The following is a 26,526-nucleotide window of genomic DNA, read 5'->3' as shown; positions in this document are numbered from 1 at the left end:
TAGTTGCAGGAGGTTAATGATAATCACTGTGAAACTAATTGTTTAACACAGACTTAGATGGCGTTGAGTCACTCACAGGAAACCATTCAATTCAATTCAGTTGAATCCAGTTCAGGTCAGTTCAGGTTTATTTATGTACCACAACAACCAGCACCTCAATGTACAAAATCAGGCACTTTATACTATAGAAAGAAACTACAGGATATCCTGACCATTTGGTGAAAACCTCCTTGCAGTTGCTTTGGTCACTAGCCGATCGCTGCAGTCACCAGTTTGTCGACAAACACTTGCGAACTGTTCTCACAGCGGTAGTGAAACTGAGAAATGCAACACACACTGGAAATAGAGACCATCTGCCTTGAAATCAAAGGTTGTACCATTTGAAATGTGCTAGCTTCAGTCGGTTTCACTTAGCAAAAGCCATCAACCTTCAGGAACCACTTACCAAGCAATTCAATGTGATGCAGAACTCTCAAACAATGTGAGTATTACGTCACATAAGAAACTTCCATACAATCTGATATATTTAACAATGCTAAAGTTGAAGAGGGAAAGGGACAGAAAAGAGATTAGAAAACAGATACAGATGAAACCTCAGTGACATTTGGCAAGTTCAAGCGATGACAGGTGAATTAACTGAAACAAAGTAGGATGGTAGGATGGAAACTATTGTGAGGTAAGTGACTGAAGCGACTATTCATGGGAATAATAAAGAATACTTCGGACTATACATCACAGGATGGGAACTGTACAAAAACCTTACAAACAGTGCTGCAAATTGTCTTTCAAGATGTCATCAGAAAGGAGACGTGACAAGCTTGTATGCAAAAATAATACAGTCTACTGTCATGCACAATTCCCAGTTGCATTTGTGATCAAAGCTAGCACCCTACATTATCTAGATATTTTCCATAATCTTACTAATGTGTGGGGGGAATCCTTACTTTTCCCTAGGGATTGCAAACATCATCTCACCTCATCCAAAAGTTATTTCTCTCAGAGTCACAAATGTTAACATCTTGACAGTGCTAAAGCAAATTTCTATGTAATATATCTACTAACTGTCCAAAAATCTCACTAAAAAAACTAAAATATCACTCTCAAGGTGGTGGTAGAAGAAAACGCAAAGGAGTCTGAAAGCCAATAGGATTCATCCCCGACAAATTCCTGAGTAATTTTAATGCCAGCCAACCATCTAACTGACGGACAGATATTACTATCCATGGAGACATGGCACAAGCATGGTTAAAAATGTCACAAGTGCAGTGCCTCATCTGATGGTTTGACTGCATGGAGATGCTATTAGAGGCAGAAGAGCTGGCAGTGGAGCAAACAGCCGTTTGTAGTGAAAGGCCCTCCCGTCGTGAGTCAAACATGCTGTCTCATGAAGATGACAAGGCCCCCCATCAAACACATCCACACACAAAGGGGATCTTTGGGATGCTGACAATGTTGGCCTTTCATTGAACGGCCATGGGTGCTTCAAAAGGGCACCCAGCACACACCCCCACCGGACTTCGAGCTTCAACTCGTTGCCATGGCTTGAATTTAAAAAAGAAAAAAAAAAGAGGCCCATCATAAGGCTATTAATCCAAATCAAATAACAATATGCTTGATTACCTGTGATTTAACTTACTGTGATGAAGGAGAAAGGAGGCGAGTCTTCTCTGCTTTAGAAGGAGGAGGCGAAGAAAGCGAGGATAGCAGAAGGAGGCAAAAGATCATGAAACAGTTCACTTGCAGTTTTGCTGTTTAATTTCAAGCTCTATTAACTACAGGCTAATAGAAGACTCACCCAGGAATTCTACAAAATCACAAAAGGTTTGCTGCTTGGTCCATCAAGCCTATATCTCACTAAAGTTATTAGTTTCCGTGTACCAAGGGTCAATACATCAGTGTGCAGGCAGACTGAGTGGTGGCTGGGAAACTCCATTACTCTCCATGAACAATAAAGCTTTCTACACATGTTTTGTAACAGCAACAGCTTCTGCATTTTTTGTTTAGAGACCCAGTGCAACAGTACTGTGCATAAGCTGTCCAGCATACATGCAGAGCAACGAGAAACAACCTACGTTTTTTTCCTAACTTGCAAAATCCCCTATGTGTCTTTAAAGATGTTCTTTTCAAAACACTCTCCATCATGGTTTATATTTGATTTTGCATACACGTTTTTTCCAGCATTTTATGGGGCATCTCTTTCCATGGGCGGAGTACCTTTGATTTGTGGCTTTCCTAACCTAGGCACAGTATCAATGCTTAGACTCCCCTCTGTCAAGGCTTTTGCTGCAGCTGAACATCGGGTTGTGCCAGAGACACAATACTCTCCTCAGGGCTTGGACTTGAGCTCACTGTTGGCAGGAATTCGGTTTTGGACACTTTAACCTGCCAGCAAATCTGGGTGGGCAGCTGGTAGTAACCTGAGACCCATCTGATCATCGCCAAGTTCTAACTCGGTGCAGTCCCAGGGGCACTATTTCTAACCTTACAGCCCGGTGCCCGACCTTACCGCGACGACTCTCTCTACGCTTCAGAATGCCACACTGAGCCCACAAGTAGAATTTGTGGGGGGGAAAAAATGCATCTAAGTTTTGCTGGTCAAAAAGACCAAAACATTTATTCTTAAAGAAATCAAATTCTACAATAAGTCAAGTGTGACCTGCACAGTTCTCCCCAGTACTACCAAATTGGCTTAAAAAGTCACTTGATTATAACAGATTGATTGCTCTCACCGCTGATGTTGAATGGTGAAACACTGTCTACTTACGTTGGATTTTCTTTCTTGGCTTGGATCGGGACTGGAAGGGTGAGCTACGAGGCATTCCTGAATCAGCTCCCGTGGTTTATTCATTACCAGACCCACACCCACACTCAGGCTCTCTTTCAGGTGCAGAAAATAGAATTCTCTTAACTATGTAAAATCGTACGCATTGGTAGGATGCAGTTTCTGAAGTATTTTCATTATGCTGTAGTTCCAAGAACTCAGTGTACTACTTATATTTACCAGATCAATTTACCACATAAGTTATTTGACATTGCTGTTGCTTCATTTATTATGAAAAGATTGTTTTCTTTTTTAAACAACCAACTTATTTTGTGCAGATAAAGAAGTTAAGAGGGTCGCAGCACATTACAGTATGAGGTAGTGTTCTGGGTGGAGGTATTCAACTGCGCAATGCAGTCAGAGACAGCAGGCACTTTCTCCCTAGTTGCCTTTAGTATACAACTTTAAATCCAAGCACAACACCAAGTTGGTTCATGACTCAGAGCGTAGCCTTGTCCAGTCTTGGAGTGCCAGTGTTTACAGACAGGACTGACTATAACCTTCAACGTCGATCTTATGTCATAATGACGAAAGGCTGAGGCTTTGTTGATACATAACTGGCTAAATTATTCTGGTCTTGTTTACAGTGTACTTAGAGCTCTGTTAGGGGAACGTTTAAGACTCATTTCTGAAATATCAATATTTGCATAATACATTAAAAGTAACACAGGGATTTACTGGTACCGTTTGCAGGGCGGACCAGAAAGACCCAGAGTTTCTTTTGCAAAATATCACTTGGTTGATGCACAGCTCTGTAGGGTTGTTGTGCTTCGAGAAAAGCCGTAAACAAGCACATATCTGCCTTACTTGTATGAATAATCACATGTGCTTTGTTCTTTTAAACACGGGTCATACACCAGCCAACCACCTGTCAACAGCTGCAAGGTGTTGGAGACCGCCTGCTGATTGATTTGGCACTAGTGCACAGTTCAGACACTCAACCAGACATTCAATAACAGTGTACATTGCTAAGTAAATGAAAGAGGAGCAGTTAACATCAAACAAAGAAAATTACATTAAGGGGAAGGACAATCTGAGAAGAAGCTGCCAACTTAGTCTAACTTTTCTGGGCAGCACAGGTAGCAGATATATGTGCCAGTACTTACTGTTTTGTCTACCAGCCTTTGTTAACTAATATAGATACATTTCTAAAAAGCTAGATCATTAGACAATGACCAACGGTTTTAAGGCTGGCTTTTCTGCAACCATGTTGGACTTTTTGCCTGCAAGTGGTAAATGGAAAAGAAAAGAATAAAAGATGGAGACATGTCTCTAAAGATTAAGGGAAACGGTATCCATCATTTACTGAGGACAAAAGGTTAGTGGCACAATGTAAAACTAGAGTTCTGACTGAAGGATAAACTTGCATTCCTTTATATATTTACGATCAATGGTTTAATCTGACGAGCCTAACATGCTAATCTGTCATTTAAAAAAAAAGATATATACAGTCTATATATTTTTTGCACATAACTGCTTAGATTTAATTGCAGTTACAATTACAGTTTAACTTGGATGGCCCAATGGCCAAATGAATATTGGCTCCAGGTGGCTGTAGCATCAAAAACTCAAGTTTGCTAAAAAAGGAAAAGTCGACAGCTACTGTTATGGCGCTCATGTTCACAGCTGTCCGCGCCTAGTTGGCAGAGATCAGCATGTTAAACAGCTTTTACAAAACCTCTTCAGCAGGTTTAATTCAAATAATTTACAAAGGCTGCAACACGTTTTATTTAATTAATTAACTGGAAGTGTTGCATATTTTTATTGAATACCTGGTGCTGAAATCCAGTCTGTCTTGTAGTGTTCTCTTACACACATAACTGCAATCTGACCCTGACACAATGACTTTACTGAGAGTGAATGGAAGAATAAAATCACATTCAGGGTAATTGTACTGCTTTAACTAGGCGGGCAACCTTCCTGCAGAGACTGAATCAATGACTACCTCATTAAACATAAGCCATGTGCCTGCTTTGAAGGCTCCTGAAAACCTAAGAGCAGGTGTGAACTCTCTGCGCCGTTCCATGAAATTGCTTCTTTAACACCTTTAGATTTATTTGTAATCCTTACAAAAAAAAAGTCTGCATTGCAATTAAAAGTTTTTCACAAGCAAAAATCCCTACATTGCTAAGAGATATTTGACAGGCACAACAGAAGCTCCCAAAAGACTTCTGCATTAGACCAAATGTTGTGGACTTTGGAGTGAGCCAAAGCAAGAACAGGTGCGTGGCTATTTGGGTTTTTTATAGTGCAGATGTAGTTAAGAGCATGCGTGAAACAAAATTAAACAAAGGTAGATGGGAAACTAATTTCAAGGAGGTGGGAGATGATGCCTGAGATAAAGAGTTATTCTGCATGTGTTCAACTCATCAATCATCCGGATTCATTTGGGGATGTGAGAGAAAAAGGGGAATCAGCTGCTAGTGTGAGTGTTGATCCTCGAATTCCAATAGCAGGTGTTGGGGACCGATCTGGTTCACTTGATTGTATCCTGGGTTTTGTGGGCATACATGACTTACATGCATGTGTCCCCACACGGAAATGAGCATGTTGTACATATGTGCAGCTGTCACAAATAGGGATTGCTAGAGAGATGCCAGTGCTCAGCTTAGGGTACCAATGCAGAAGTATTCAGCTCATGGTTTTTTTCCATTGATCTCTCCCATTATCACCTATATTCCCTCATGAGATCTGTTTCTGAGGCCAGATTTGCACAAAGTCAGCCTCGGAGGATCATACTTTCAATTGACAGCATTTATAGACATAGAAGGTTTAATACACGCCGTGTCTCCGGTTATCTTTCCGGTTAGCTCGGTGCTAGTAACAAGAATCTGATTAGAACATTCCAGTATTACAGTCATGTTCTCAGTGCTAAGCTAGATACCATCAGTAAACCCATTTACATGTTCTTAAAACTCTAGTATTACACTTCACTAAATCAGATGCACAAAGCAGCTGCCTCGCTGCAAAATTTGCCATGAGCCATATAGCCGGGGAGCTGAAGTCTCTGGGGTTTGAATGTCCGGGTTCAGCAAACAAAAGAAGTATTGATTACACCACGCTGGGTTGTTTCTCCCTGAAGGTTGCTAATAGCTCCCACATTGTAAACATTTCACCGCAAGCCTTTATTCGAGGAAATGTTTCCCAGAAGAGGAAGCCATTGGCACCCATCAATCCCACGGTATAAGAGTGTGTCTTGGCCTGACGGTGCTGGTAACTTGTCAGCGGTAAGAAGAGAAGATGCAACGGGGAAAATGCTGGACTGCTGAGAAGGAAGAGAATCTGTGTCCCTGCAGCTACGAGGCACAGTGCAGAACGTGGTTCCACAAGATTTACAAAATGCGTTGTAAGCCAAGATCTGTACCACATGCGCAAAAGAAAAATATGCTCAAACAAGGCAAACGTTTTATTTTGGTTTTGGGCAAAAAACTAAATGACACTTCATCTTCTATGCAACCAGTGACACTTATGACTCTTGGAATTTCTTGACGGAGACATTTCATACAAGTTTGCTTACTTAAGAGCCATTTGGGGAAATTACATATTGCGCGCACCAGCACGAACAATTGAAAATGTATATGTCAAGTTTATTTGACGCAGTTTTAAAGGTACAAATTTGACACTGGTGTTTATTGAAATGACCTGGTGTGCAGAGTGCACCGGGGTTGTTTTCAGGATTTTAAAGTCAGCTGGAGACTAATCCCACTCACACTGCCACCTCACCAGTACTCCAAGAATTGTAAGGGTTGCATTGCAGAACATGCATTTCATTCCCTGCACCCACTGTAGCCAACTTCTTCCAGCCGAGAATGCCTCAAAAATCGCTTTCTGTTCTTTGTTACGAAACTGAAAGCTCTAAACTTTGTGTGCAAAGTTTCTCAAGTGTGTATCATAATGCAGATACTGCAAATAGTATTGTTAGGATTTCTTTCAGCACCATCTCCATGGGATTTAAGCATCACAACAGATGGCCAGAAATCTCATGGCCTCCACCCCCTCATACTATTTTAGTCTCAAGTGCCGTTCTGCTGCCTGCCTCACAGTTCTGATGAGAGCTCTTTCGGGTCAGAGGCCTTGTTCACTCTAAGGGCACCAGACCATAAACAAGCGAGCCGCCATTACCCCATCTTCGCCTTCTGTTTGTCAGTTTTGACGTCAGAGGATGGTATCTGTGGCGTCTCCAAAGAGCCTTGAGAGTCTGGAAAGGTGGTGATTGATAGATGAGCTCGGGGAGTCATCAAACATCCCTCAGCCGTCTGTCTCTGAGCCTTGTCTGTGCCAGACAGCAGAGTCTGTCTGTCTGCCTGCCCACCCAACCGCGTGCATGTCCTGGCTTTGGCAAAGCTTGTCAGCACTGAGTAGCTGACGCGATGGCGAGGTGTTGTGTGCAAGTGTGTGATGACTTTTAAAACGCAGCACACTGGTTGCCTAATTTTCATGTCACTGAAGCACAAATTCTATTCAAAGCAAAAAATAAAGAACTGCCAGGTAATATTCAGAGTATGTTTTTTTTGAAAGAAGGAAGTTATAATTTAAGGGGTTTTTGTAACTTCAAAACAATGAAGGTACGTACTACAAGAAAAGGCTTTTGTGTTTCTGTTCAAGGAGTGAAACTATGGAACAAACTGAATATGGAATTAAAGCAATGTCCAAACATAAAACTGTTCAAAAAGAGTTATAAAAATATGATCTTCTCGATCTATAAAGAAAAGGAAAATATTTAAATTAAGTGAATGTCTCTATTTAAAAACAAACAAACAAAAAATTCATGATGTGATATTATAGTATATAGTATATCAGAAATCTGTTCACTATTTTTATTACAAATTATATCAGTAAGGAAGCTGACTAAATATTCACTGATAATTTATGGGACAGGGGTGGGATTAAATAAGTGTATACTTCTTCCCACTCCCTTTCAACATGTAAATTAATCAGAATGTTTTTTTGTATGTAATTTGTATAGTATATTTTTTTTCTCTCATTTCTTTTCTAAATGTACTTGTATATTGTTCACATGTTGAAATAAATTACCAATCAATCAATCAATCAATGACCTAAGGTCAGTCCCACCTGGACCTAAGCCATCAGACACTGTTGAATGTAGCCTGCTGAATATCAGACAGCTGCATCAATTTAAAAAAACTGCACTGATTGGAACACAATGTTCACTTCCTTTTGGGTTAAAAATGCTTGAGCATCAGCATTTTAGGGCATATCAGGGCACATCTTCCATAGTAGTAATAATAATAGTACTAATAGCACAATAATAGCACTTGTTCCTGTGCCCGAATCTACAATAGTTGCCAGGCCAGTTAAACAAACCTGGGTATTAATCACTCCAGGCTGTTTCAGGTTGGTGAAAAAAAAAATATCCCAGCAGGATTCTTGCAGCCAGTGGTGTAGAACCTTAAAGGATATGGACCTTAGGGTCTTGGCTCTAGGGCAGCAGAAAAAAGAAAAAAAAACATTACATAAAATCATTTGAAAACCCCTCAAAAAAACAGAACATGATCCAGCAAGATTTGGGCAGGAGCCAGTTTAGCCTGTGCAAAAGCGAGGTGGCACACAAGTCCTAATTGAGACTGTCAGTCTCTGCCAGAGCCACTTTGATGTGGACCACTGCACAGCTGCGAGCGGACTGTCAAAATGTTCTAAGCAAGCACAGGAGTGACTGTTTAAGAAGGAGATGGGTTTCTGCAGGATAAGCCGAAGATGAATTTCCCCAAGCTTTTTTATATACACGGCACAAACTGCAGTCTCACAGGTAAACAATTTAAAACAAAAAAAAGACTCATTCATTGAAGCAGAGCAGCGATTCAGCTGCATAGTGAGGTGTGTTTTGACACAAATAAGTGATGAGTCAGTGTGCGTTTTTACAGCATGTAACAGTGGTGATAAAATAGCCAGGACAGCAGTGCCAATGAATGAGACACAGCATGCTGCAGCATGGGTAATACGGCGCACAATATGGTAGCTAGGGCTGGGCCATATTATACCGTTCACGGTAATACCGGTATAATGTTAGGCAACGATAGGAAAATGAAATATCGCGATAGAATGGGAGTAAAACGCGCATGCGCAGTGCCTTTGTTTTCATACGCACATGGCCGATTGTTGGTTTGTAAAAATGGTGCAACTTCCGTGATGTGGAACTGGTTTGGTGTTTGTCCGTCAGATACACAACAAAGCACATTTTTTTGCAGAACATGCAAGCGGCCGTTGTTATTGTCGTATTTGTCGGACTAAGATGCTCTTAAATCTGGGAGTAATCTGGGTCCCAAACTCCGTATATTTGACTTCAGGTCAAACAACACTGCAGCATCACTGAGAGTTGAAAACTGTCTAAATTCTTTGATCTTTAATAAAACGATCAGCATTGCTGCTTTACCAGGTGTAACTATAAAGTTTAACTTCCAGGCATCCATGAAAACAAAAGTTATTACATTTAACGGAGTTAGAAGTTAGCAGGAAGCTAGCGGAAGTTAGCTCGCTAGTTTCGCTAGTTACCTAAGCATGATATAGCATGTTCTGACTGAGAGATTTCTGAAAAAATTCAAACGTACAGCTCTGCTATCACTTCCAACATAAATGAAGACAGGAAACTAAACAGCAGTGACCTTTGTAGGGTTACTGAAGTTGGGCTAGCTGGTATATAATGATGTGCTACGTGATCGCTAGCGACACAGCTATGTTAGCATAACATAAACAGTGAAGCTGGAGGACGAACACTAACACTTTTCCACTTATAAAAGTTAACGTGAAGGTTCTTCATGGTTAGAGACAAATGCAATCGCATGGCAGGATGCTGTAAACGGACCAAACTTCAGTCAGGAGAACAACTGAGATAATCCATCCACAATACGAGGTTAGTCATTAATATACTGCAACAACATGGGAATAGCTCAGCTGCCAGAGAATTCAACATTAATGAATCAATGGTACAGAAGTGGAGGAAGCAAGAAGAATGAGTTTAATAAAGTTTGATTTATCTGACTGCTTTGTTTCGCTTAATGTGCCTTATAATCCCGTGTACCTTATGGTCCGAAAAATGCGTACTGCACACTGCAGTTTAATGTTGCAAAGCACCTCTTTTTAACTTCAGTGGATATTATACATGGTTATGCTCAGGATATGTCAGCCCATTTCTACTGGAAATGCCTTTGGGTTAAACTTTCAGCAAGGAATTTGCATTTGCACTGTTACATTTTTATAAAGCTTTAATGTACATAAAAACCAGCTTCTTGTTTACGTGAAAATAAATGGAAGGTTGTCTTTTTGCGCTAGTAATGTTGTGGAGTTGTATTTTGTCTCGCATCAATTATATCGTCAGTTATATCGTTATCGCAAATTTTCAAATATATATCGTGATAAATATTTTTGGCCATATCGCCCTGCTCTAATGGTAGCCACATCCTATTGACACCCCTCAAGGGTAAACACAGACGCAGAACAGAAAGAACACACAAGCCAGCCTTTCAGCTTCCCCGTCTCTCTGTCATCTGTTTTCTGTTTCGCTGGCGCTCTCTTGGCTAAACAGCAGCAGCCGGGACAGGCCCTGCGGCACAGCTCCAACACCCTCACCTTCTCTAATCCCCACCCGCCCCGAGCACAGACACCCCGGAGGTGAAACAGACACGCACCTGTCAGCGAGGATTCGTTTAATCTCATCGATATATTATAAAAGACCCCCCTGACACCCACGCTCGAGTCTGTTCACAAAGAGCAGAGAAAATGCTGCCTGCTTGCTCGCGCACTGAATGTGGGGATGTTTCTGTATGACACCACAGAAATATTAATAACTCATTTAATGTAATGTGAGAAATAGTAAAAATGTGATTTATGGAAATGGCCCCTCCCCCCCACCCACCCAACATGAGAGAGGAAACAGTTTTTTGGGGTATTTTGTTCCTCAATAAATGTCTTTGAAATGAACATGAGTATACACTGAGCACGCAGGCAACCTTTGCCACATAACACACATTAATCAACTCATCAGCACTTAGGCTTTTGATAGCTTAGCTGACGTTGATCCCAACCGCCAAATAATTTTAAAGAAAGAGTGTTAATCCCCCATCTTGGCAGCCATACAGGATATATAGTTCACTAGCTTGTCTATCTACAAAAGAGGATTATTCTGCTCTTGATTAAATATTAGCTGATTAGCAACATCTTAAACCAAATGTAAAGTACCTATGAAGTAATGCTTGATAAACCACAGCTGAAAAAACACATGTTACCTATAACTGTGATTCAGAAAGTGATGATTTAATACATAACAAACACAAGCTATCATTTTGAAGGATGGGACTATAGCCTGCCAGAGCTAGCTCAGTGTATGACACCTTAGCGACACATTACTTAGCGACAATTGACTATGTGCACGTTAGCATATGCTACTTCCGGTGCGGAAACTCCTGTGGGGAGCTTTGTTTCCGGTGTCCTATTCGCGCCTGGTTTACGGTCCAAAACAAGTTAAGCAAATGAATCAAGTGGCGATTTACATTTCTATAGATGTCTTGGGCATTTACCCAATATATCTGTAAATGATGTTCATCGACTTGTCGATATTTTTCCCCCGCGCCTCAGAGCAAAAGAGAAAAGGGATTCAAATGTTATATTTCTCAGCTGTCCCTCGTTTATCGCGGGTGTTATGTTCTAAAAATAACCAGCGATAGGTGAAATCAAGTAGCCAAATTTATTTTTTGACGGTGCAAAACGTTTGGTGGACATCGTGGACATACAGTACTGCATTTCAGTCACACTGCTAGCGATCAATGCAGCGATTCTGTACTGTACAGGAGAGACGTCACGGAGGAGATCGTCTGCAGCGATCAGGACGCAGGACACAATGTGACGTAAAAAAAAAGCATGCAAACTTGCACTAAAAAATCCGTGAAACAGCGAGGTGAAAGGTTAACCGCGTTATTAGCGAGGGACCACTGTAATTTTTAAGGTAAGTCACAACATACCCTTCGTAAATACTAATGTATAGAAACCGTTACCAGCAATCATTCATTTTTTGTGTGGCTTTTTTCACGGTTTGTTAACATGCTGTGTAGGTGTGTACTTGACTAGCTGATATCGACATAACGGGGGAAACATCTGGTTTGACTATTCTTCACCTGTAGTTTGAATGCTGAACATTTGCCTGTTTAAATCATAAGACCAGTCACTATACAGAGATGCTTCTGAATGTGGACGATGTGTCTTCTGCTGCAGTAATGCAGTTCTGCTTGTGTTGAGTGATGTAAACAACTAATCGATCTAAACGCTTTAAACGTCAAAATTGATCATTAGATTTTTTATGACACAACAGTGGTGAGTGTTCCCACCTTCTGCTCTTTGTAACTTAATGCGATCTTTCCGTTTTCGAGTTTTGGACATGATTTTGGAGTATATCTTCGCAGTAGCGATTGACCGCAAAGTAAAGCTACCGGAAATGTACAACCCCACAGCCGCTCTCAAACCAGGAAGTTAGCATTGTCTCGTGCACATAGTCAATTACCTTAGCGACACATTATTAAATGTCTAATAATGCTAGCTAAGCTAAGTCAAAGAGAGAATAAACAAGGAGCAGAGCAGTCACATGGGAAAGTAACTTTACTTGGGCTGAAAACTTGTTATGTGGCTCTAAGTGCAATTAACATGTAAATGTTTAGCTTTAAGAGCTAGCGTCTAATAGTGGCAGTGCAATGTCCTCCAGTCACTGTGATAAAACAACTCTTTTTACACCTTACTCACCAGAACGGCGCCCTCGCTTATTATATATGAAGAGCAGATTTTTCCTTTTCTGCGTGAGGTAGCATTTACTTGGATAGTGTGGACAGACACTGTCCCATTGTAAGATAACTAACTAGCTAGCTAGCGAATGGGTCTCGAGATGCTGAGGGAGACTGTGGGAAAATGCAGGCAGCTGGAGAGATGAAGATAGGACTAATTTAAATGAATTGCAGACGTGAAACTACATTTAAGCCATTTTACAGTATAAGGGCATTATTTGGATTTGATTTTTTTGGTTTTGTTTTGATGCACAGAGATCTGTTTTTAAGGAGAACTAGTTTAAATCCAGGTTTAAGCAAAGAACATACGAAGTTAATTACAAAATAACAACAAGAAATAAAGTGTAGTAATTCAGTGCCTTCAAGCTTAAGCTACTGAAGTAGTCCCATTAAAAGAAGTATACCTGTTACAACACTTCCAGCTTGTTTATATAAAATAAAAATCTGCAAAGCACAGCTGGAGGCCTCATAACCATCAGCCATTCCTTAAAGGCAGTTCTCTGGCTTGCTATTATTTCTAAGTGTCATTTCTTTCCTGAACAGAGCCTCTGTTGTTTTCAGTGACATGCGTGGTGTGCCACATTCACTTAATGAAGCATGCTGACTTCCTTACTCCCCATCGTGCCTGCACGGCCTCTCGGAAGACTGTGGAGTGTGAGGAGGAAGGAAGGAGACTATAAAAGGACACTAAAAAGACTGCAACACAGGAGTGTTGGGCTGGCAGTGCCCTGCTTGGCTTCTTTACCACAAGCTAATGTAGAACCCTAAAGCTCAAGTGTGGCTGATTTGTGTCTCAGGAAAGAAGGTGTGTAAAAGCTAATGCTGTACACAGCCCTTATTCTGGACTGTAAAAAGTGTCACCAAATGTTACCCAGAACTTGTCTGTTTGTAATGTCATGCGGTCTTATTCACAACTGTATAATTGAGCAATGGCTTTTGAGAGCCTGTTTGCATTAGGAATCTGTGCACAGCTGCATTTTCCAACATCAACAACAATATGCTTTGGTAATTGTGTCTGTTTGCTATACTGGAAGCCTATTACTAAGCAATCTGTCTCCTTTAGTACATTTACAGATTTTCTTCCACTGCAGAGGATGAGCAACCTTGAAATTCCTTGAGATGGTCTGTGATAAAGTCAAGGCACTGTCTTGTCTTAAACCCCCCTGAGAGGAGGGTTTCAATGAGCAGACAGGAGCCAGACCAGTGGCCCACATGAGAGAGTCTGTGATGGAAACCCCTCTGTACACACTGCAAATCAAAGCAAAGCCATGTAAGTTTTTTTCCACACACTTTCAAGAGACAGGGAGGAATGGACCAATACACTACTGCAGTCTGGTCTCCTGTGAATGCCTTGGTGTGAATGGCTTGAAATGTACACCCAAAATAGTAAAGAAAGTTTTCTAACACCCAGCAGGTCAAGGAAAGACGTGCTACAAAGAGAAAATCACTGACCTGCTGCTGAGTGCCACATAAGGCAAAAGCACGAACAGTTTAAGAAAATCAGGTTGGAAAAAATCTGGTAGTTAGCAGACAACTTTGTATAAAAGACAAAACCTGGAATGTACCTACAACAGACTCCACAGCAAAAACAGTGTGCACACAAACTATGATTGGTATGGCAAGTTCACAAGATTTGCCTGTTTAGAAAAGCATATGTTAGAACTTGACCCCATATTCTTCCAGTAATGCTTGAGAGCTGTTTGCTATATTAGATATGACGCAAGCACTGGTTGTGAGGGGGAAAATATGTATTCCCCAACTGGTTGGTAAGTGGTTCCCAGAACTTCCAGCAACCACTCATTAACCAGCTAGGAAAATCACATGTTTCCCCTGACGATCAGTGGTTGCCAGATGGTTGCAGACTAGCCTCTAAGCCTGTGTGACTGGGACCATATTCACTAGATCCTATCCAAAATGGTGACCAAGTTAACGTCTCGTTAGCTATTAGCAAAGCTTCAAAAGCAGACAAAATTTGATTATAAATACATACTTCTTGTTTGTTAATGTAAATTCACTGTCTTTGATTATATTGAGTATAAACCAGTACATGGCACAGGTGATAGCATTCTACCAAGATGGCATGCTAGCTTGCATACAGTGCGCTAAAGCAGGGGAGCTACTAGCGTGACTGACTAGTACACATGATGCTGGAGCCAAGGGGTTTCTTCCTTAGCTAATTACAGAGCCCATATAAGTTGCACCTTTAGATCTTAGCACCCAACTTGATGAGAATGTTACAGTTTTATCCAAAAGTATTTTAATAACGTGCATTAATTTTATTACTTTTAGCTGCATAGCTCATTTTTTAAGTTAAAAAAATACGTCTTATCCGAATCATATATTTGTTACAAAAATCACATTTTACCACATTGTAAAGTTAGCTAAAATAGCTTGCAGTCTTATGTTCATATCGCCATTTAACACTGAGCAACATGTGCAATAATGGAGTCGTATTTCTGATCTTGTTCAAAGTCTACATTTACATATTACTACATGCAGTCGTACAGGATTATGAATAGATTAAAGAGTCCCATTTAAATCAATGCAAAAACAAAGTACACAACTAATATCTCAAAACACGTTCTAACAATAGAGAATTTATGCTGATTTCATAAACAATTCCACGTATTTAACACCAGTTGATCTGCTGGAGATGTTACATCTGAATTCATGGACAAGCTTTCTTCTGTACAGCCTGGTTTTTGATACCAAAAACAGGCCCGTCTTTGATACCGACTGCAAATATTGACTTCTCCAGGATGGTTTCGCTGCGGCCTAGGGTTGAAGGGGCTTAGACCTCCCCTGCTCTCGGGACTGCTCCCCACACCTGCTGTGGGCGACGACCTTATTTACACCAGCACCCGTTGGAAATGTCAGTATGGGGTGCAGGAAAGCCAGAGATGTACAGGACTCAGGTACACACATAAACAGTGCACACATATGCAAACCAACACACACTCTTCTCTGTTTCATCTCCAGCCTGGGATTTTTGGGCGTCTGACAGGGGCTGCTTTCTTTATGAAAGGTAGGAGTCAAGCCAAAAGGTCTGTCTAACGCAAGCTTGAATTTTTGCACGCACATCTACACACATACACGCAACAACCATGCTACAAGACCTAACCGACATATTCAATATTTGTAGACATCAATAATGGGCAAAACCTGACCTGCTCCATCTGAGCGGCATGTTTAGAGTTTCAGAGGCCTCTAATGAATTTGGCGAGCGCAGGTAAAATCCCAGCTACCCGTAACGAAACTGTGTCACCAGAGAGTCCACACCAAGCGTAACAAGTCACACCGGTGGCCTGCTGTACTCAGGACAGAGAAGGCACGCTAAGGCAAAAGTCCTCAGGATGAAACCATTTCAGGACTTGGACATTTGGTCACAGCAGATAGAACAGTATACCATTTACCATCATCAAAGCATGCTAAACAGAGAAGGCACAGTTAACTCTCAGAGGGCCTGCTATTTTCATGAACCATTTAATGTGGCCTCCAAAGACATTTCTATAATTTATCATTCTGAAGCGTCACAGAAACCCCTTTTTGGAGAGCGCATGCTAAAAACCCCAGTTTGCTTCCCATTTTCTCCCTCCAAGTCTGAGGCAAAAAGCCAAATAAATCTCTTTTTTTTTTTTGAGGCCTGTTTGAGGAGGAATTTGGGGACCTGAACCTTCTCATGGGGAAATCCATATCAGCAGCACGCACACACAGGCTGCTCTGGTTTAAACAAAGTGTATTTTTTTCCCCTCACCAGTTCTGCTTTTCTCATTGCTGCTTATTTCGGTCACTTTTATTCATTTATTTATTTATTTTTTGCCTCACCCAGTCGATAAATCCATTCAGTAGACCCTAAAAAGCTTGTGTCCCTATGCTCCTCTCGCTGAAGCTGCAGAGAGCCTTTGAGAGGAAGAAAGAGGCAACTGGACAAAGCAGACAAGGGGGAACACTGGTGGAAAGGAAGGGATAAATGTCCCTTGTGAATCAAAGATTGCTTGTAAAAAGACAGCTTAGCTCCTGGCCCGGAAACCACGTAGCTAAACATGTCTTTCATGTAGCAAAGGGATTGCTGAGCAGATAACCCCCGTCAAGTATCGAATCTTTCTGTGCCGCCATCATTCGGAGAAAAGAAGGGGGGGAAAAATCTGGCAGCATGAATGCAGACAGCAGCACAAAGAGTTGACTGAACAATTATTAGGTCTCACCAGGCTTGACTGGTTTGTGTGCACATGGGAAATTCTTTAGCACATGGCAATTAAACACGGGCGGGTTGGGAAGGGCCTTCAACATGACCCAATTTTGACATCAAGCGGTGGCAAGCAGCGCCGTGATGATGTTTTGGTGACTTTTGCATAACTTGTTTTACAAGCTATTTGCCTCTGCCATGGGAAAACTCAACAACAACAAGTGTTCGCCACAGACGCACACAGCCGAGCACTTTTTCCCCCTCAGCTTTGTTTTATGGGTACTTTAGTGGTTGACTGTGGAAAAACCACACGTTGTAATGGAAAGGCGTTTATGTTATAGATATGCACAGGTACGCGCTGTGTATTGTTGCACGTGAGTTTTTATTTGTTCCTGAAGTTTTCTGAGAGTTAGACAGTTAGTGCAGTCCAAATATTTGACACTTTTCTTTTTCACACAAACTCCAGACATCCTTTTCCTCTTTAGAGGCACTTTATTAGTCTCCACCCTCCAGAAATCTAAGCTAAAAGTAATAATGCACTCATTGTATTTATTAGATTTAAATTTATTTCAGTCCATGTGACACATCTCAAAGTCTGCCATCAGATATGGTGAGGTATTAGCAACCTTAGTGCGAATGAGAACTTGTTTCCTCACTCTTCTCCATGTTGACTTTGGCCAACACATGCTAATCTGAGAACAGGCCAGAGGGGAGTAGTCTACCTGGGGTAGAGTGTCAGGAGAACGATACAGCACGAGAGAGAGGTATATAATTTTTTCCTCCTTCTACGAGTTCTCACACCGGCCTTTGCACTTGCAAGATGTTGTTTTTCACCCTGAGCATCTCAGTCAGCTTCCAAGCTCGCATGTGCCCACAAATAATGTTACTTGCTATTAAAAATGACTGAATGTGCACAGCCTGTGCAGAGATCGCATTTATTCAGCAGAGCCTGCCACCATAACATCACGCCCAGAGCCGCGGGGCAAATGTGCAACCTAAAACGATGCCGTATGGCCTCTGTCAGCACTGTACTCTGCTTCACGTGACACTTCTCAGAGGTACTGCAGCTTCATATCCAACTCACTGATTTTGGTCTTGCTTTGCCACTGCTCATAGAAATGCAATCCGTATAGAGCGTTAAGGGTGGTGAAGAGTTTTCATCCAATTTTGTATATTAGGAAGTCTCAGAGGACTTTGCTGAATAGACAATATGATACTCTCCTTTTACCTTTACCTTTAATATCCACCTCAGCGGAGAATTAAATATGAAATAATAAAGAATTTTCAGTGATTTCTTTTAATTTAACAGCACGGTCTCAAACTGCAACTGGATCCGGCGCTGGCAAAATGTAGATTTATGGGTTTGACATTCACAAGAGTACACCGGCTCCTGTGGGACTCAGTGTTTCTTTGGTTTAAATCTTGAGTTCCACTGAGTTATGTCGTGTTATTCCCTGTTCTCACTCAGATGAAACCTACACCCTCATATTACTGAGCCCTGACATTTGGGGTAATGCAGATGCTTTGCCAGCTCCTGCCAACTGACCTCCACCTCAAAAAAAAAGTACCTCCCAGTTCATAGGTGGGATAGCCAACAGCACATGACTAACTGCTTTAAGAAAACAAGTATATGATCAAGTCTATGTTACACTGGGGATCCGCGAAACCCACACATGTGAAAGACTTTCCCTCTCATTTGTTATGCTACATGAAAGTCTGTGGGAGCTGACAGCAAACGCATGCTGGTGCTGAACGAGTCATTAGCGTGTCAGTATGTTTACGAAATGCTCCGTATAACTTAAATTCAGATTGCACATGCATTTGGATAAGTCATCTTATCTCTGGTACCAAATCCCACAGCACAACATACTAGCGTTACGCTCCATTTAATCAGCCGAAACGAGCTTCCTGCTAATTCCTGTTTCTTCTCCGTTATTTTTTTCTTTTATTTATCCCCCCACCACCACCACCACCACCATAGCTATTAAAATGTTTCACAGTAACAGCGCAGGTGGGAAGCATGCTGGGAAGGTAATTTGTTTGAAGTTCAAGGGCAAAGAGGTGATGGGTCCTTTCACATCTTTACCATTTTTAACAGTGAGACACTATCTCTACCTGAAGCACCTCAGATCAGTCAAGCTGACACCTGGTAAATCTCCTGTGAAGGGAAAGTCTTCAAAAGGCTTTATTTGTTTTGTTCAGACTCACAGTGGAGATAACCTTGACAACACACTGCTAACTGAATTATGACCATAAAGTGGATATATATGATTTTTTTGTATATAAAAAGGACTCGTCAACCATCACTGTGACTGAGTCTTACTCTGCTCAAGCATCAAAGCTATAAACATGACATTTATGAAACAGCGCTCAAAGCAGCGAGAACACTCGGAGGTGCACTTACGAAACAGTAAATATTTACAATTCACAGAAAAGGAGGAAAAATGACATCAATTAAACAACTGCAAATCTGTAACAGAAGCATAAGATTGAACTTTGAGTAAACGTTGACGCACAGCGGAACATTTAAGTATGATATTCTGCAGGAGTGCACTTCTCGACAGGTTCATGGCACAAATATGCATTCAAGTTTTAGAATATGTTGACGTTATACAGTGGACTCTGTGGCTGAATTGCCATGCAACTGCCATGGCAGGCGGTAAGTTCAAGCCAACATACAGACAAAGTCAAGTCTTGGTGAAGAATTAATTTTGGGTTGCTGCACCGGTACGAGAAACTCATGAGAACTGGAGATGCTTCAGATAGCAGCAGGGCTCATGGGAAGTGGCTCATTAACCTGGATCCCGACAAAGCTCGGCATGACGTCACGATGGCTGATAGAGTCTGAAAAGCTGGATTTGATTTAAAGCATTACACCCGAGGCATCGCTGTTGCTTTCTTCTTGAAGCAAATTCTTCATTTTAAAAAAGTTCAAAGTGTGGGCACACTTTAGAAAAACTCATAGAACAAGTAATCTAGTTAATATCACAAACGCGGTAATGTCTATAATAATAAAACCGACATTAATACATGCAAACATGTAAACATTAGAAAACAGTTAAAGTGCAACTTGACAGGCTTTTTGTAAAAACGCATCAGCTTGATGTTACAGTGGGCACAAATGAACTTTATACTTTCATGTTTACAAGTGAGACGTATAAAATATGCACGAGGTATTCTGCTTTACAATCTCATAACATTTCCACTCAGTGGGGCGGATTCATTAAAACCTAACAAAAACAACTGTACGCATGCACTGAAGCAACCCATCAACCTCAGAGTGAACAGCATGAAACCAGATGAATGGCATATTCAGCGGAGATAATCATCAACAGTGTGCACCAGAGCAAAGAGAGTGCTACTCTTACCTTTAAATTGGTGGACAGATTTAAAAACATTATGACTTTTATACATGTACACTGTAACACATATGTTTAAAGGCACCATTATGCAGTTGTTTGCCTCGTGCCACCTATCGTTATTACAGGAAGCCAATGACAGAGCCCCGGTGGCCTAATGGATAAGGCACTGGCCTCCTAAGCCAGGGATTGTGGGTTCGAGTCCCATCTGGGGTGATGATTCAGTCCTTTATTTCTCACATCCCCTCACCATTTAAACTGGTTGAAATTAAGCACAGTCTTCTAAACTATATGGTCATCAACAGTATTCAGATAGGCTGTGGTGTTTGGATGAAGCTCAGCAAAAGCCTGAACTTGATACAAATCAGCATGGACTCATGTTTTTATGTTGTTCAAGCCAAATTCAGAGCCAAATATTACAACAGAAATTGAGACTCATCAGACCAGGACACCAAGACAATCTTCTATTGTTAAATATGACAATAGAAGATTGTAAGTCTATGCAAAGTGTAGCCCAGGTTTGGACTGGGCTATACTCAACATGTCAAATCCTGTCAAGATTTGAAATGTTAAGAGGTACTTTTTATTCTCCTTACTGCTAAGAATTCTTTAAGTTCCTGTTGCTTTTCTATCAACCCAAAGCAGTCTGGCTTTTCTCTCCAGACTTGTAATGTCACTGAGAAGGGCTTTTTGTCCAGAGAACAGCCACTCACTGGATATTTTCTCTTTTTGAGATCGTTCTCTGAAGTGAACCAAATCACCTTTCTTGCCCCTTCCTCGGTTTTAACTTCAGTAGGTCATCTTGACCATGTCTAAAGTACATCACTAAAAGCACTGAATTGTATATAGCTTGTCTTGTCTTTCGTCCTGTCTCCTTCCCTTCACCCCCAAGCAGTCATGGCAGATGGCCGCCCTTCCCTGAGCCTGGGTCAGTTGGTGGTTTCTTCCTGTTGAAAGGGACTTTTCCTCATCACTTTCGCCAAGTGCTTGCTCACAGGGCGTCGTCTGATTGGTGGGGATTTCTCTGTATTATTGTAGGCTCTTTACCTTACAGTATAAAGTACCTCGAGGTGACTGTTGTTGTGATCACTACATTTGTGATTCCAAAATATAATATAGTTTGATAATGATTATTTTCCATGATATAGTAATAAACCAGCTAGTAGAAGTACGAACCCACATTTGTTCTTTTGCAATATGTTTTGCAGCCTTTCACAATGTGTCAAAATACCTGCTCCTGCTGATTTCTGACTGTGTGAGGGACTGGTTCAACAAATAAAATTATTTCATGAATGCATCACTCTGTCTTTACCCTTGTAAGCAATTCCTAATATTACACATAACCTGACAGCAAGTTTTCAAAGTATTAAAAAGCTTGTAAGGTTTTCAAAGTGGCTGACAGAAGAAAAGCAATTAGATGGGCACTTATTATATTTATGTCTTCAACTTCTGAATTTAGTCCCTCCATTTAAGACTAAAAATGAGGCCTATTTTAAGGCCACCGGCATTAATTAAACGGCATTAATGCCGTTTATCAAGCTGTCAGAAATTACCATTTAACGAGGCGTCTAGCCTGCTTGAACTGTATCGTATGACCAGCCAATTAAATTAAAGTGCACAGGGTTGTCTGTCTACTGCTGGGTTTTCCAAGCCTTAACTGTGGCTTACACAGCTGTTTCTACCCTCTTCTTCATCAGATAGAAGGGGAGGGGCTCTCTCGAAGCAATACCGTCTGAGCAGACGACGAAGCGACTTTCTGCGTATCGATTCACCTTCGCTGACATTGATGCAGTACACGCATGTACGTTCACAGGTAGGCTAAATCTGGCAAGCTGCCGCGTGGGGCACCGTACTGTTTGTTGTTATTTCACTGCGTGTTCTAGATTAATTGCATGCTAAAGGGCGGGAAAAGTAATCATAAATATTGTGGAAAAATAGTATTACATAAGCTGTAATTAGAAAACCGCATTCCACGCTGTTTTTAACATCACAGTTGACAGAGATTAAGAATGAATGGCCTCGTTTCATTTTATTCCACGCTTTCTTCCTTTCTTAATTGAGAAAGGACACATAATAACATAAAAATATTTCCCAGCGCCGATCGCCAAGCTACAAAGGCTCTGTGGTGGCATGTTTCTGTGATACTGTTGTCTCCATATTTGTACTCCGAGGGGGGTGATATCAGCATATTCTGCTGTCCAGTTGTGTTCACAGATGTGCAATAGCACATAAGTGAGTGCAAAAGGGCTGGAATAATTGCTCAGTGTTTTTATTACCCTCCCCGATCTACAGCATGACTCATTTTTTACTTCACATTTAGCAGAGAAGTAAGAGCCGCCAGACAGTACGCAAGTCCTCTGTTTACTGGTTGTCATCAAGGACGCCAAGAGGATTTGATGCGGGACATTATGATATCTTAAAATGAACCTAGAAGAAGAGGCAGTAAAAATAAACATTAAGAAACACCAAGAAAAGGTGTATCAGCCCATTGGACGGGAAACACAACAGTCTGATCCAACCGACTGCTTGGCGTACCCTGTGGGGAGTCTGGGAGCATGCATCATTTGGCCAGCCGCTGGGCAAACCCAGCTTGCCTCCATCACTTTTTCCACTTTGACAAATTGCCTGATTCCCCGCTGTCTTTGAATAGCTTGAGGGACTGCCTGCTTGTTTGTGCTGAAACTACATGGTTTAAAAATTGATGAGCGGGCGTTTCAAATTATTAGCGCTAATAAATGTTTACAACCACTGTAAATAATTGAACTTGAAATATACAAAAAACCCTGGAAATAAAAGTCCTCCTCAAGTGTTCTCTACATCTCTTGAATGTTTGAGCCTCTCTGTACACAGTAATGCATGTTCAGATATGAGCACTGGGAACAAGCTGTGGTTGGGGTAGGTATTATCTTATTGGCTTCCCTTTGGGCTCTGCAGCTCATCGATATCGCAGTTTACCGAGTGCCAGTAATATTCTGGGCAGCTTTAATGACCCACCGCAGAACCTTCGGGTCTTGAGCCATTTCCATCCCATACTTTGCTCCTCTGGAAAGAGGAACACGACACAGGAATTAAGCATTCTGAGTTTTCCTTAATGAGTTCAGAGCTTGCGTTATTAGGATGGAGATGCACGATGGTGACAGATTCACTTTGACACCGGAACTAAAACTCTTTGCCTACTCTACTTCAGCTCCTCCGATGCAAACAGAGGTATGTGTCTTTGGCTTCTTTTTCCAAAAGTAATGTGTCAAGGCATCCTTTCGAAAGACACGGAGTGAGTGAGTGACTGATTGGGCGAATGAGACTCATCTTAAAACGTGCTGTGAGTGCTCACGTTGAGTAGAAAGGTACTATACGTCCAGCCCATCTGAGTACTGTTGGTGTTAGGTTGATTTCTGAGCACTTAAAGATTGCTGACCTTCGATCACTGTTTGTCTCAGTGTCACCAGCTCTTCTACTGATAGAAAGCTTCTCTGTGATCACCTACAATCTGAATCAGGATTTGCCATTTTTGGAGCTGTGGAAGTGATCATTACATGGAAAAGCTCAAGCTGCAATCAGACTGTGGACTTAAGTAAATGATGCATATAAACAAAACATGGGGCTCAGCAAAGGCCATCCATGTATTGTTTCTAGAAAAGCCCATAAATAGCAAGTAGACTATATCAACAATAGTTTGCATGACATCCACACACTAGCAAAACTATCACTTTCTGCTGTGGCACACCAGCCTGTTTTATTTGCAGTGACTATTCTTATTAGGCTGATAAAATACACCCGCCATCCTCCATGCCTGCGAGGCCTGACAGGCCTGGGGCACAAAGCCACAGGCAAGGAAGGCGGGTGCAGGAGCATGTGGGGATCGCCTCGGGGGTTCCTAGTTTTCTTCTGTCTGGAGCCCAGAATTTCCATGAAAGCTGGCATCATCTTTTTTTTTTTTTTTTTTTTTTTTTTTTTTTGGCCTCTCCCGAAAGCTGGCATCATCAAGCTATGGTATACTGATTTGAATTTGATGACAGACACTGGAAAGCCATTCTTACAGTGAAAAGAAATTAAACATGTACTCGTTCAGACAATTGGGTTAGACTGAAATCTAAATCAGAGAGCATGATGCTGAGAAACACTAGCAACATGGTTACCAGCCAATTAATGTAATATTACAGTAATGTCACTGTAATAGTTATTCACGCGCATGTACCACCAGCAACGCTTCACAAATGGCAAACAATGACTACTTTAGACGCTTCCCCAGGAGAGGCATTGAAAGGGTATCACATCTGTCTGAATACTAGCAGGTCAGGGATGAGTATGCAGGCTCATGAAGAAGGAGACTTCAGTAGTTTTCAGAGGGAGCACAACTTCAACTTTCAATCTAGTGTCAGAGGGCACCCAGTGCTACGAGGCAGAGGGTTTATAAGTCGTCTTTTGTGGATGATTTGCCACCCTGCTCTCACATAAGCCTGCCGGATCCTGGGAGAGGGAGCATCAAGGCAGACCAACAGCAGTGATTTCACACTGGAGGTTACAGGGCAATGTGAGCAGAGGCTGTGTTAGCATGCATCACGACCACCAAGAAGAACATGCGGACATCCGGTTAATCGGCTGGAGCGTAGCATGACGTTTTATAATCATCTTTGCAGAATCTTTTTTGCTCCTACATTTTGATCTAAAAAAAACAAAAAACACAAACTGTGAGGACTAACTTCCCAAATTAGGAACAAGAACGAGCATTTGAGCACATGCACGCAGGGCGAGAAGCCTTAACGAAAGGCATAAAGCCACACTGCTCTAAGGGTGCTCCACCTTTAATAATTTGGATCTCATTGTTCAGCGTTGTGCTTTGATAATGCCAAAAACGTGCCAAAGAAGAAAGCATGTCAAAAAATTAAATAAAAGGAGACAATTCTTTTATTAAGTGGTTGGGTGTGCCACAGGCTTTCAAAGTTCTGGTGATGGAAACCTCTTCATTTCCAAGTAGTAAGTGTACAAGCAGCCAAGACAGGATCTCCATGCTTCCTGCTTTATTCCACACAAAATGACGACTGAGGATCACCGCCAGGAAATGTTTCGAGGACACATGAGACGAACCATTAGGCAAGAGCATTTGGATTCTGGTCCATTCCTTTGGCCCCGTTCTCCCAGCCTGAGGTGCTTGAATCTCCAGCAGAGTGCTGTTGACATCGCTCATAGAAAGATCATGTGATCTGCTCTCCATTATGAGCGTCCCCTCAGCTTAATGTATAGTTAAAAAGAGAAAAGTGCGTCACCCTTTCAAAGCCCTGCAGTCAGTTCCAGTGCATTCAACAGAGCGACTTCACCATCTCCCGTAAAAACTGTTGTGTCAAATAAAGAAACCATGTGTTCCCTGCCATTTATAACCAGCCTTGTGTAAATTTAGAAAATTAAGGTAAAAGTACTACTTGTGATGATTCATCCCGATAAATCACGTCATGTCAATTTATTGGGAATGATGTGGAGTCGGAGGTGAATGAGTCAGGCTTTTCATGCATAAAATGACCCCGGCAAGATGTTATTCACTATCTGGAGTCCACTGTTCTTTTTATGGCGATATACTTATATGCAATTGAACAGCGATCAAAATCATAATTGCCTGTTCACCTTTGCCTCCGGGCAAAGTTTCCTGGGCTCCAACATTGTCTCCGACCTCACGTGGTCGCAAAAACAGCCTAACCGGACTCACTTAACCAGAAGCAGCTGGCCTCAGTGGCTACCTGGAAGTCTGCTTAGCTTTACCTATCACTCAGTGATTACATGGCTATTAGTGCACCTCCCACCACCAAACCACACAGAGGGCTTAATTCAAAAGCTGTCAGTGATTAATTACCAGTTGCCTCTACTGAGGTGAGGATATCTGAGGGGATTGGCATGACTGTAACTGTATCAGGCCAGAGGGATTACACACTTGGCGAGCCAGAAAGGGAGACTGGAAACCAGCGTGGCCACAAAGAGTTGAAAAGGAGCGATTGGGTGGAGAAAGTTGGGACTGGTTTGAAATGTGTGTATTTTCGCTCTTGGTAAAGAAATCAGATCAAGTCAGGAGATGACAAGGATGAAAGGAAAAAAGCTGCATGTGCTTATGATTGTATTTTGCAATCTAAAAGACAGAACATCCAGCTGATGTGGCCCCCTGCTGCCCTTCTGCACTTGACAAGCACTACTGGGTATTTTTTTGGGGGGGAGAACAAAGTCCCACACATTACCGTACAAGTAATATGTTCCTGTTTTCTCAAGAGTGCTTCAGCCAGTGTTTTGCTGCCAGGCTTTTTGAAGTGTTAACATCAAGAAATGCTGCAGAGTGGGGAAAGGGGGCTGTGCGGGGAATTAGGCGTATGGGTGAGTAAACAGGAGAAAGCGCAAACC

The 26,526-nt window shown here is 41.7% G+C and overlaps 2 protein-coding genes across 3 annotated transcripts in view; one reads left to right on the top strand and one right to left on the bottom strand.

Moving 5' to 3' along the window:
* The window catches only part of LOC308397966 (uncharacterized protein), a 71,851-nt gene that overhangs the window by 31,404 nt on the left and 13,921 nt on the right, over positions 1 to 26,526 (top strand). Inside the window, exon 2 of one of the 2 annotated variants that reach the window (XM_080884297.1) lies at positions 21,850 to 21,949. The exons of the other annotated variant lie outside the window; for it this stretch is intronic. The gene's annotated coding sequence lies outside the window, so the exon portion shown is untranslated. The remainder of the gene's footprint in view (positions 1 to 21,849; positions 21,950 to 26,526) is intronic. 2 annotated transcript variants of the gene reach the window in all.
* The window catches only part of col25a1 (collagen type XXV alpha 1 chain), a 157,925-nt gene that overhangs the window by 126,349 nt on the left and 5,050 nt on the right, over positions 1 to 26,526 (bottom strand). The window lies entirely within an intron of this gene.

This window comes from Rhamphochromis sp. 'chilingali' (assembly GCF_963969265.1).
Source record: "Rhamphochromis sp. 'chilingali' genome assembly, chromosome: 1".
NCBI classification, from domain to species: Eukaryota; Metazoa; Chordata; class Actinopteri; order Cichliformes; family Cichlidae; genus Rhamphochromis; species Rhamphochromis sp. 'chilingali'.
The sequence above is the reverse complement of the archived record's forward strand: the minus strand, read 5'-3'. Positions and strand labels throughout refer to the sequence as shown.